Here is a 10506-nt window from a genome sequence, read left to right on the forward strand (position 1 = left end):
ACCCTGAGCGTGACTGAGGGTGGCATCGCAACCTCCCAATCCGCCCTGCTCTGTGCATGACAGGGGGCGGCGCCCCAACTCCCCAATCAGCCCTGCTCTGAGCCCGACCAGGGGCTGCAACCTAGGGATTGGGCCTGCCCTCTGCAGGCCTAAGCCAGCAGGTCGTTATCTCCCGAGGGGTCCCAGACTGCAAGAGGGCACAGGCCGGGCTGAGGGACCCCCCCTTCCCCCCCGAGTGCACAAATTTTTGTGCACCGGGCCCCTAGTATATATATAAAAGCCTAAGCGACCATTAAGACCAGATGACCGGATGACCGGCTGGTAGCTATAACGCATACTGACCATCAGGGGGCAGGCACTCGACACAGGAGCTGCCCTCTGGTGGTCAGTGTGCTCCCACAGCCAACCTCCTACGGCCAGCCAACCACCTGTGCGTGAATTTGTGCACCGGGCCTCTAGTTCTCTAATAAAAATCTAAAAGGTGCAACCTTGGCACTGGGTGGCAAGGACAGGAACATGGAGGCCCATGTAGCACAGAGGCGAGCGGTGTGTGGGAACCTCCCTGGAGGTGCTCGGAATAGTTGGATGCATGCTGCAGGGTTATTTCTTGCCAAGGTGTTTCCCATACTGGATTGTCTTAAATGTTTATCAATAGGGGATGGGTTAAACACATTAGAATATATCCACATACTGTAGTAGCCCGCAAGGGTGGTTTTACCATGGAAATCTTCATGTATTTATGAAGAAAACTATCCAACAACGACAGAGAGCAATTGAAGTATAGTGTTGATGGTATGGACCTACTTACATCTACAAACACGTGGGGGTGTCGGGGTGGAGGACACCAACTTTTCCTTGTCAGCCCCCGTGTTATCAGGAAAATAATACACAGACACTGTGGAAACACGCTTATGTTAAAGTGAAACACAAGTCAGACTCACATGTCACACCTGTGTTTGGCGTGTTTGTATGTGCTCATTAGTTTGACTAAATTCAGGGATTCCCCCTCCCAGTCTGAAAGTAGTTATTTATGTGCACGTGTGTGACTCGTTGGATGTTAAATAACCCATTTGACATACATTTCCATATTTTAATTTCTTTGACATTGATGAAGTAAGTCACATAATTCACCTTCATTTAATTTTTCCTCTGGGTTGATGTTTTTACTAAATAGTTCCATAAATAAGACCTGGTCTGTGTTCAGTGGGGGACCCCCCCCCCCCCCCCCCCCCAAAAAAAATGGGGTCACAGGATCTTTCCACAATATGAGCTAAAGAGAGAGGTGGTCCGGAGGGTCCGTCTTCTGCTCTCGTCCTCCACCATCACCCGGAGAAAACGGAAGAAAGGATGGTCTGAAGCTCAATTCCTACCAGGAAGTAAAAGCAGAAAGAATGTATAAATTTCCTTTATATAGGAGAGTAAATATTTAAGGACTTTTACAGCAAATAGCCTGGGAGAAATAAATGGGGCTTTAATAGCTCTTTCTTACTGTACGTTACAAACACATTTGCTTAAGGGATTTATAATATTTATCAATGGGTGCTCGAATCCAAAGTAAAGTATCTTTCTGTACATATATCAATCAAATCTAGGATAAGAATCAGCAAATAGACCAGATCACGGATGGGAGTGTCCTGAATAGCTGAGAGCTGCTCCTGGGGGCAGACAACAGAAAGGAAATCACCCCTACAAGGCAGTTCTTTTCAGGGCTCCCCCCACAGGAAGCAGCAGGGAAAGCTGTGTGTCCGAGGGCAGTGCGGCCTGGCAGCTGATTTCAAAAAGGAGCAGAAATAGTGAATTGGTAGGTAGTCTAAGTTCCAGGTCATGTAGGTATCAGTAGAAAAGTATCAATTTCAAATAATAAGACCCGAGCTCAGAGGTGACAAACAAGTGATCCGACATTGTCTGGAACCAGTGAATAATCATGACAAGAAATATTGACAAGAAATATTTGGGAATGAAGCACAGGACATTAACTGCCTAAAAAATAGAAAATACTGCCCCAGCCGGATTGGCTCAGTGAATAGAGCATTGACCTGCAGATTGAAGGGTTCCTGGTTCGACTCTGGTCAAGGGCATGTACCTTGGTTGCGGGCTTGATCCCTGGCCCTGGTTGGGGCGTGTGTAGGAGGCAACCAATTGAGGTGTCTCTCTCACATCAATGTTTCTCTCTCTCTCTCTCTCTCTCTCTCTCTCTCTCTCTCCCTTCCACTCTCTAAAAAAGAAAGAAAGAAAGAAAAGAAAATATTGGAGCTGTTTGAGAAATAAAGCACTGGGATTTTATTTTTATTATTTTTATTTTATTTTATTTTATTTTATTTTATATAAGAAACTACCACTCCTTTGAGTCTTTTTGTAAAAAAAAAAAAGATTAAAGGCTTGTCCTGCAATTTAATATGAAACCATCGTGAAATTTTAAACAGACAGGCAGTATTTGGAATTGTATTAGCGTTTTCAACAGGTCACTATGTCTCCCTAGCTTCGAGATGCAAGAGAAATGGCATGGTGTCGACTGGGCAGTGGGCTGTGGCATTGCATTCTCATTCCTTTGGATCAGAGGCAGGAGAAACATGTGCTTGAGAGGGGATTGTGGGGCCCAGGGGCAGCCAGGGGTTGGGCCCCTGCCCCTGCCCCTGCTCTCTAACATTTCCTGGGTCCATTCTCTACGGCTATTATTTTGGTTTCTAGGCAGCTGTGTGCAGCTTTGGCTGCATATTGGAACCACCTGGGGAGTTTGAACTCGTGATGCCTGGGTCTGACCTCCAGGAAATCAGACTTAGTCTGCCTGGGCTGTGGCTCAGGTGCCAGGACTTGAACAAGCTCCCGGCGATGCTAGCGTGCAGGCAATGTGAGAGCCGCTGCTCTCGTCGCCATGTTCAGGGTCAGACAGCAGAGCAGCACCCCGGAGCCCCCAAGGAATGCAACTCCTCGGCCCGCCCCGACCTCCTGAGACAGGAACCTGGGAGTGGGTCCAGCCAGCTGTGTCTCACCCCCGTCCCGGGAGGTGATGCTCGCTCGCGTTGGGGAACCACAGCTTACAGAAGCCCACCTCCCCTCCACCCCGTGAGCACGAGCCAGCAAAGCGTGAGTGAGAGCATATGGCAGCTGCTCACCCTTTTACTAGCATCTTTAAAAGTCCTGATAATGTAAGAGGATTTTGACGGCTTTTCCCAGGGTGTGTTCCTTCCCAGGTTTTACAGGCAACTGACGACATCACGGGAAGAAGGTCCGCTGTGAATGCTTTTCCGGATTTCTCTCTCTGAACTGAGGCTTTACAGGCGTGTCCGCTCTCTGGGAGCAGACGGGAGTGGAGAGGGTGTTAGGAGCTGTACCCAGTAGAGGGCCTTCCGCATCTTCTGCTGATAATGCTGGCAAAACCGAACCTGGAAGGGAATCTTACTACTGCCCAGCAACTGAGAGTTGTTTTTCTTTTAAAATAAAATTTCATTGATTTCAGAGAGGAAGGGAGAGAGAGACAGAAAAATCCATGATGAGAGAGAATCATTGGTCGGCTGCCTCCTGCACGCCCCACACTAGGGGTCAAGCCCGCAACCTGACCGGGAATGAAACCATGACCTCCTCCTTCACAGGTCGACACTCAACCGCCGAGCCACGCCAGCCGGGCTGGTGTTTTTCTTTTAAGCTTCTGGAATTGCTTACTATGATCACTCCAACGACAGGTTAAGTCCTCGAGTCAAAGAAATGGTTTAATAAATATAAATTCCACGGGGACACTAAATATGGCATCTCTTGTGTGGGAGGATCTCCAAACGAGGTAGCTGCTTCAGAAATAGCACCGTTTGTCCCCAAATGATTCTCCTTCCTGTGTCTGTTGCATGTGCACGCGTTTCCCTTCGCTGTGTAACACAGGGCCGCTCCCTGGGTCAGAGCGTGAGCTGGGCGCGGGCAGGGCCGACACCAGGTGCGGGCAGGCCGCATCCTTCCGGAGGCGGAAAACCTGGAGGCAAACCTGGGCTCTCGCTCTTTCCAGCTCCTGGAGGCCACGTTCCTCGGCTTGTGGCCCCTTCGTCCACCTTCAAAGCCAGCAGCTGGCGCCTCTGAAGCTCTCTAACCGGGTCCTCTCCTCATTGCCACGTCTTCCCTCTGCTGACCCCCGAGCCTGCCTGTAAGGATGTGGTTACACTGAGCCCGTCCAGATAATCCCAGAGGACACCCCCCCGCCCCCCCGCCCCGCCCCCATCTCAAGGCGCGTCACTTACACCTGTAAAGGCGTTTTGTCAGGTCAGGGCCACGGATTCTGAGGACGAGGGTGTGGACATCTCGGGGAGCTGTGGCTGACCCATCACATGGATCCAGGGACAAAAGGAGGAGGGAGCCTTGTCTGCTGAGAGGCCCGGGAGGCTAGACTGCGGGGTAGCACTGAAAAGTGGCTCCTTGGGGAGACCGCGGACGGCACGCTTCAAGCTGTGTGTGCTTCACCAGCACCTGGCGCTGTGTGAGGACGTGTGTTCCTGAGCCCTGTCCCCCAACATCCTCCTTCCGTGGCCTGGGGCTCCCCTGGCTCTGACTCGGTGCAGGTGAGCCACAGATCACCCCTGGAGGGAGGCGGTGAGAAGCCAGCAGCCGAGACGACGCCCCAGTGGCATCATTACTCAGGCCGGGTGGGCGTCAGGATTATTGGGGGACATTTTAAAACAGTTTCCGGGAGCCCTTTGCCAGGAGGGTATGACTCCGGGGTCTGGGGAGGGCCCAGGGCTGTGGCTATGAAAGATCCTGCCGGGGATTCTGAATGAGCATCCTGCCTCAGTCTCCCTAATTCCCGTGTCCTCGGAAGTCCGTCCTGCTGCAGGGTGGCCATGGTGTCTCCTGTCTCCCTGTCTTCTGAGAGCAAATGGCTCTCCTGGCTGCGCCTTTTCTCTGTGGCCGGTCACACTGTGGGTCCTGTGGGTCATTGGGTGTCCCTGAGGCCTTTTCTCTGTGGCCAGTTACACTGTGGTCCTGTGGGTTATTGGGTGTCCCTGAGGCCTTTTCTCTGTGGCCGTTACACTGTGGGTCCTGTGGGTTATTGGGTGTCCCTGGGGCCTTTCTCGGAGCCTGGCACACAGCAGGCACCCACCGAATGCTTTTGAAATAAATCAGTGGCTCTCAGAGTTTTCCTGTGTCAGAATCCCGTGGCGGGCTTTTTAAAACACGGGGGGTGGCCCACCCCCAGTTCCCAACTCAGCCAGTGGCTCCTGGGTGGGGCCCAGGAATGTGCATTTATAACCAGTTCCCGGGTGGAACTGGTGCTGCCGGTTGGGAGACCACACTTTGCAGTCACTGGAATAAATAGTTTGAATTGTTAAATCTCGAATTCTTTTATTACAGAATGAAAATTTTTATATGTGGTTGAGGGGTTTAGAACTGTACCCAGCTTTTGAATTGTACATTTTTCATCACTTCTATTTTTTCCTCTTTAAAAGTTTAAGCTTCAGCCCTAACCGGTTTGGCTCAGTGGATAGAGCATCGACCTGTGGACTGAAGGGTCCCAGGTTCGATTCCAGTCAAGGGCATGTACCTTGGTTGCGGGCACATCCCCAGTAGGAGGTGTGCAGGAGGCAGCTGAATCGCTGTTTCTCTCTCATCGATGTTTCTAACTCCGTGCAGGAGGCAGCCGATCCATGATTCTCTCTCATCATTGATGTCTCTCTCTCTCTCTTTCTCCCTCTCCCTTCCTCTCTCTGAAATCAATGAAAATTTATTTAAAAAAATAATTTTTAAAAAAGTTTAAGCTTCAGAAATTGAAAAAGGAAATCATATTTCTCCAGTAATAGACATCCCGTAATGTTTCATTGTTTATTTCTTCTCTGTGTGTGAATTCTCTACACAAAACAATTGAAAATATAGGGGGAGTGTCTGTTGATAAAGAATGCTTTCAAACTTGTATCTTCTTTCGCACGGATACCCAATCTAACGGTACATCACCGTTTAACCCGAAGCTTTCGTTTGATTTGCATATGTGCTTGTTGGTTGATTTATTTTGGGTCGTAGTCCTCAAAGTGGGTGAGGATGTAGAAGAAGACAGTCGCACACACACATGAGGCCGGCCACCCACGGAAATAGCACTTTTCATGACAAAAATAGGGATTATCCAGTCCATATTTTCAGGAAATTTTATTTCTTTGGAAGAATAGTTGACTCCCCTACCCCCATATTTATTTAGCTGGAGGTCATACATAGGGAATTAATAGCCCTTATATGTACTTTTTCAACCTAAGGAATTCTTTTGAGGATTTAGGGATCGCTTTCCTTATTCAGACAGAGCCATAGCAGTGCGCGTTGCTCATAAAACACGCCCGGCACGTGGATCAGCCTTGCAGACAGCCCTGTGTCTTCACATTTCCGTGTAGTAACAGTTTCTCGTGGTAAAGTCATCGCAGGGATTGGCTTTATTTCTTGTTCTCCCGTGGAAAGGCTGCAGGGCTGGATTGATGGGATGCAGGGTTACTACATGTTTTCATAGGGCTGGTTGGGAAATTTTAATCTTGTGTCCAGTGCCGAGAAACCAGGGGTGGCGGAGGCGACCAGGCCAGGCAGCGAGAGACCTAAGAGAGGCATCAACCTCGACATCAGCGGCACCGAGGCCTCCCCGGCGGCCACCTCTACATCCCGGATGTGTGTGTGCGCGTTTATACAAAGGACTGGGGCTGGTTGGCTGACTGACACAGAGCTTCTGCTAACTTCCTGAGAAGAAGGCGGCTGGCCTGGTGATGCCGGCACCCCTCGCCCAGTGCTCGGCCCTCCCCTCCCACCTTCGGCCAAGCCCAGAGGGACACGTTTACGAAATGAAGAGCGAGTAGAGGGACATAAACAGACAGAAATCGTTCTTAGTGCAAAGGCAGCTTCTCGGAGGCAGTCCTGGACCCGGGGGTTGTGGGGTGAGGCTTCAGAGTCAGATGCTGCAATAGAAAGCGATCATTTCGTGACCACTGATAACACTTCTAGTTCCACATGCTGAGGTGAAAGTGATCTAACCCCTGCTCGGTGATGTACAGGACTGCGCTGTGGGGTCCTGACAGGCAGATCCCCGAGCTATGAACATTCATAGTCGATTAGCGCTCTCTCTATCAAATATAGGTAGCTCTACTGGGAATAGTCCCGAAATAGACACCCCATTTAATCAGGCCCCTCTGTTTAAAATTCAGAACACATTTATATACATGTATGAGTGTGTGTGTGTGTGTGTGTGTGTGTGTGTGCGTGTATCTATCCAGCTTCGTTTAACGTACACGTTCACTGTAAGAATTATTGGCTTCTTCTGAAGTCTTTTAATTGGATGAGTTTCTTAGTGAATCATGGCCAGATGCTGAACAGTTCCAAGTTAGTAGCAGAGACGAAACATTCTTAACCTATCGAGACTGATGATCGTTGCTAGTGTTTTGGGGGAGAGGGTTCACCAGTTCCTTTGAGGATCCCATGAATACTCAGGGTTCTCTTCAGAGAAAGATGTAAACGTGTGAGAGGTTGGTCCGCAGTCTCAGAGGGGCCTGCCCCCTGCCGGGCTAGCTTCAATAATAGAGAACTTGGAAAAAAACACACAAAATGACTTCAGGGAAGCCACCTGTGCTGTTGAACAGCTACATCACACTGAGGAGGAATTTCTTGTTCTAGCTACAGATGACCAGCAGTATATGTGCTGGAACTCGGGGTCTGTGACTATGCATTACTAAAAAGGAATATCATGTACCTTCTCTTTCAGATAACAACAGTTCCCCCACCCCCGAAAATCACTAAAATAAATTAGAAGAAAATTCCCCATGGCAGTAAGAAGTACAATTCTTATTATTAACAATAATAGTTCATAGTTATGACAACTAGTGTTTGTAAGTATGCACCAGTAATTTCACACATCATCCCTGTTTCACACATGAACTCAGTTCAGAAAAGTGAAATAACTTGTCCAAGGTCAGAGCCAGGAGATGGGACTCAAGCCCAGGCAAGATCGGCTAGGTTACGTTCAGTAACAAACATCCCCCAGGTCTTAGCAGCTTATAACTGCAAAGGGGTGACTCATGCCACCCTGCCCCGGGGGCTGGCTGTGGCTCTACTTAGTTTCTCTTTATTTTAAAAAATACATATATATTTATTGATTTCAGAGAGGAAGGGAGAGGGAGAGAGAAACATCAATGATGAGGAGAATCGTTGATCGGCTGCCTCCTGCACGCCCCCTACTGGGGATCGAGCCCACAACCCAGGGATGTGCCCTGACCAGGAATCCAACTGTGATCTCTTTGGTTCATAGGTTGATGCTCATGCCGGCCCGGCTCTTCATTCTTGAACCTGGGGTGACAGGGAACATCCCCCCAGATAAAAACGGGGAGGTGTTGTTATCTGGGGGGATGTCCGACTGACGGCTTAGGCCCACTCCTCAGGGGGAGCGGGCCTAAGCTGTCAGTCAGACATCCTTAGCACTGCTGTGGAGGCAGGAAAGGCTCCCTCCACTGCCACTGCACTCGCCAGCCGGGAGCCCAGCTTCTGGCTGAGTGGCGCTCCCCCTGTGGCGGACGGGCCTACAGAGCTTGCACCGTGGCTCAGCCCAGGTCTCAGACACAATCTCTTGACAACCATGTTAGTGAGAGCACTCGCCTGTGCCAGTGGGAGCACTGGAAGCAGGCCAGGCTGCTTAGTGGATCCGATTTCCTCACGTAGGGAGTCCTTCTTCCGCAGAGTGTGGCTGGCTTAGGACCCAGTGATGTTATTATGGTGGAGCCATGACGGCGACTATTAGTGACTTCTGAGCAGAGAACAAAAAATGCACCCGGATCTTCAAACACCTTTCAAAGAAGCATCTCCTGATAGTGAGGTTGGCCAAGCAGAGGCTGCAGGGAGAGGCCATGTGAGTGTAGGTTAACCTAGAAGCGAGTGCACCTCTAGCTCCCAGCAAGTGGGGGAAAGCATGAGAATTACCCATAGAAATTGGGCCCTGGCCCAGCCGGTGTGGCTCAGCGGTTGAGCGTCCACCCAGGAACCAAGAGGTCACCGGTTCGATTCCTGGTCAGGGCACATGCCCAGGTTGCGGGCTTGATCTCCTTTAGGGGGCGTTCAGGAGGCAGCCGATCTATGATGTTCCTCTCTCACCGATGTTTGTCTCTCTCTCCCTCTCCCTTCCTCTCTCTCAATTAAAAAAAGGCCCTGGACGACGATCAGATAAAACGCAGTCCCGGCTGCCAACTCTTCCCTAATCCCCGCAGGAGTGAGCCAGGGCCAAGCGCTGGCCTGGGGTGACGCATGGCTTCACATCCATCTCTGGCTGAACTCCACTCGAAGACAGAAAAGGAACATGTTCATTACGACTGTTAGAATGTTTTAATTTTCCCACCAGCGGCTTTGGTTTTAGACAACGCCCTAGAGTTTTTTTTCATAGAGATTTTCTTCTAAAAAACTGCAGTATGACGCCAGGAACATTGATTCCCCCGGCATTCAATTTAAAAAAAACTTTTTATTGATTTCAGAGAAGAAGGAAGAGAGAGAGAGAGACATCAATGATGAGAGAGAATCATTGATCAGTTGCCTCCTGCATGGCCCCTACTGGGGATTGAGCCTGCAACCCGGCATGTGCCCTTGATCGGAATCGAACCCGGGACCCTTCAGTCTGCAGGCTGACACTCTGTCCACTGAGCCAAACCAGCCAGGGCCCAGCATTCAAATTTGGGGGCAGGCCAACGCCTATCACAGGATTTCATTTTGACCCTTGATCCTGAATATCTCCCGGAGACCAGCAAATCCCTTTCCTCTCCTAACAACGCCAGCCCCTCAGAGCAGCCCCACACCAGTGACTTGCTTGGAAAGGCCTTGGCCCTCAGGGGTCCTCACCCCGGATGTAACCCCTGAGGGCGGCCGGCCTGTCCTGCTCACTGTTTCTCACCCTTAGCAGACACCGTGCTGGCTCCATGGCTAACCTGTGCCCTCAGCTGGGTTTACTGAAAAAGGAGAGAGGAGAGAGTGTAGATGGAGGTAGAGTAATAAATCAATGTTGTGGGGTGAGAGCATTTGAAGTCCCGCTTAGTAACACATGTGCTTAGCACTTCAACAGAGTGGAGGGTGTTTAGAAAGAGAAATAGAAAAGTCTGTAGCCCGTTTCCTCTGTTCGGAATTCCCCAACTATGGTGTATTGTTTTAGCTTTTCTTTTCTAAATATGGTTTTTATTGATTTCAGAGAGGAAGGGAGAGGGAGAGAGGGAAACATCAATGATGAGAGAGAATCATGGATCAGCTGCCTCCTGCACGCCCCCTACTGGGGATCGAGCCCACAACCCGGGCAGGTGCCCTGACCAGGAATGGAACTGTGCCCTCCAGGTTCCTAGGTGGAGGCTCAGCACTGGCCACGCCAGCCGCCAGCCGGGCTGCTCAGCTCTCCTTCGGGCTCCCCGCTGCGCACGCAGGCACCCCGAGGACGGCTGCTGAAGGTGCCTCTGGCTCTGCTCTCTGAAACAGCCGGCGCCTCGCGGAGAGGAGCCCTCTGGCTTCCGCTCCCGGTTGGTAACAGCCCGTGGCCATCAGGCCCGG

The sequence above is a fragment of the Myotis brandtii genome, unplaced genomic scaffold (assembly GCF_000412655.1).
Source record: "Myotis brandtii unplaced genomic scaffold, ASM41265v1 scaffold381, whole genome shotgun sequence".
Classification (NCBI taxonomy): Eukaryota; Metazoa; Chordata; class Mammalia; order Chiroptera; family Vespertilionidae; genus Myotis; species Myotis brandtii.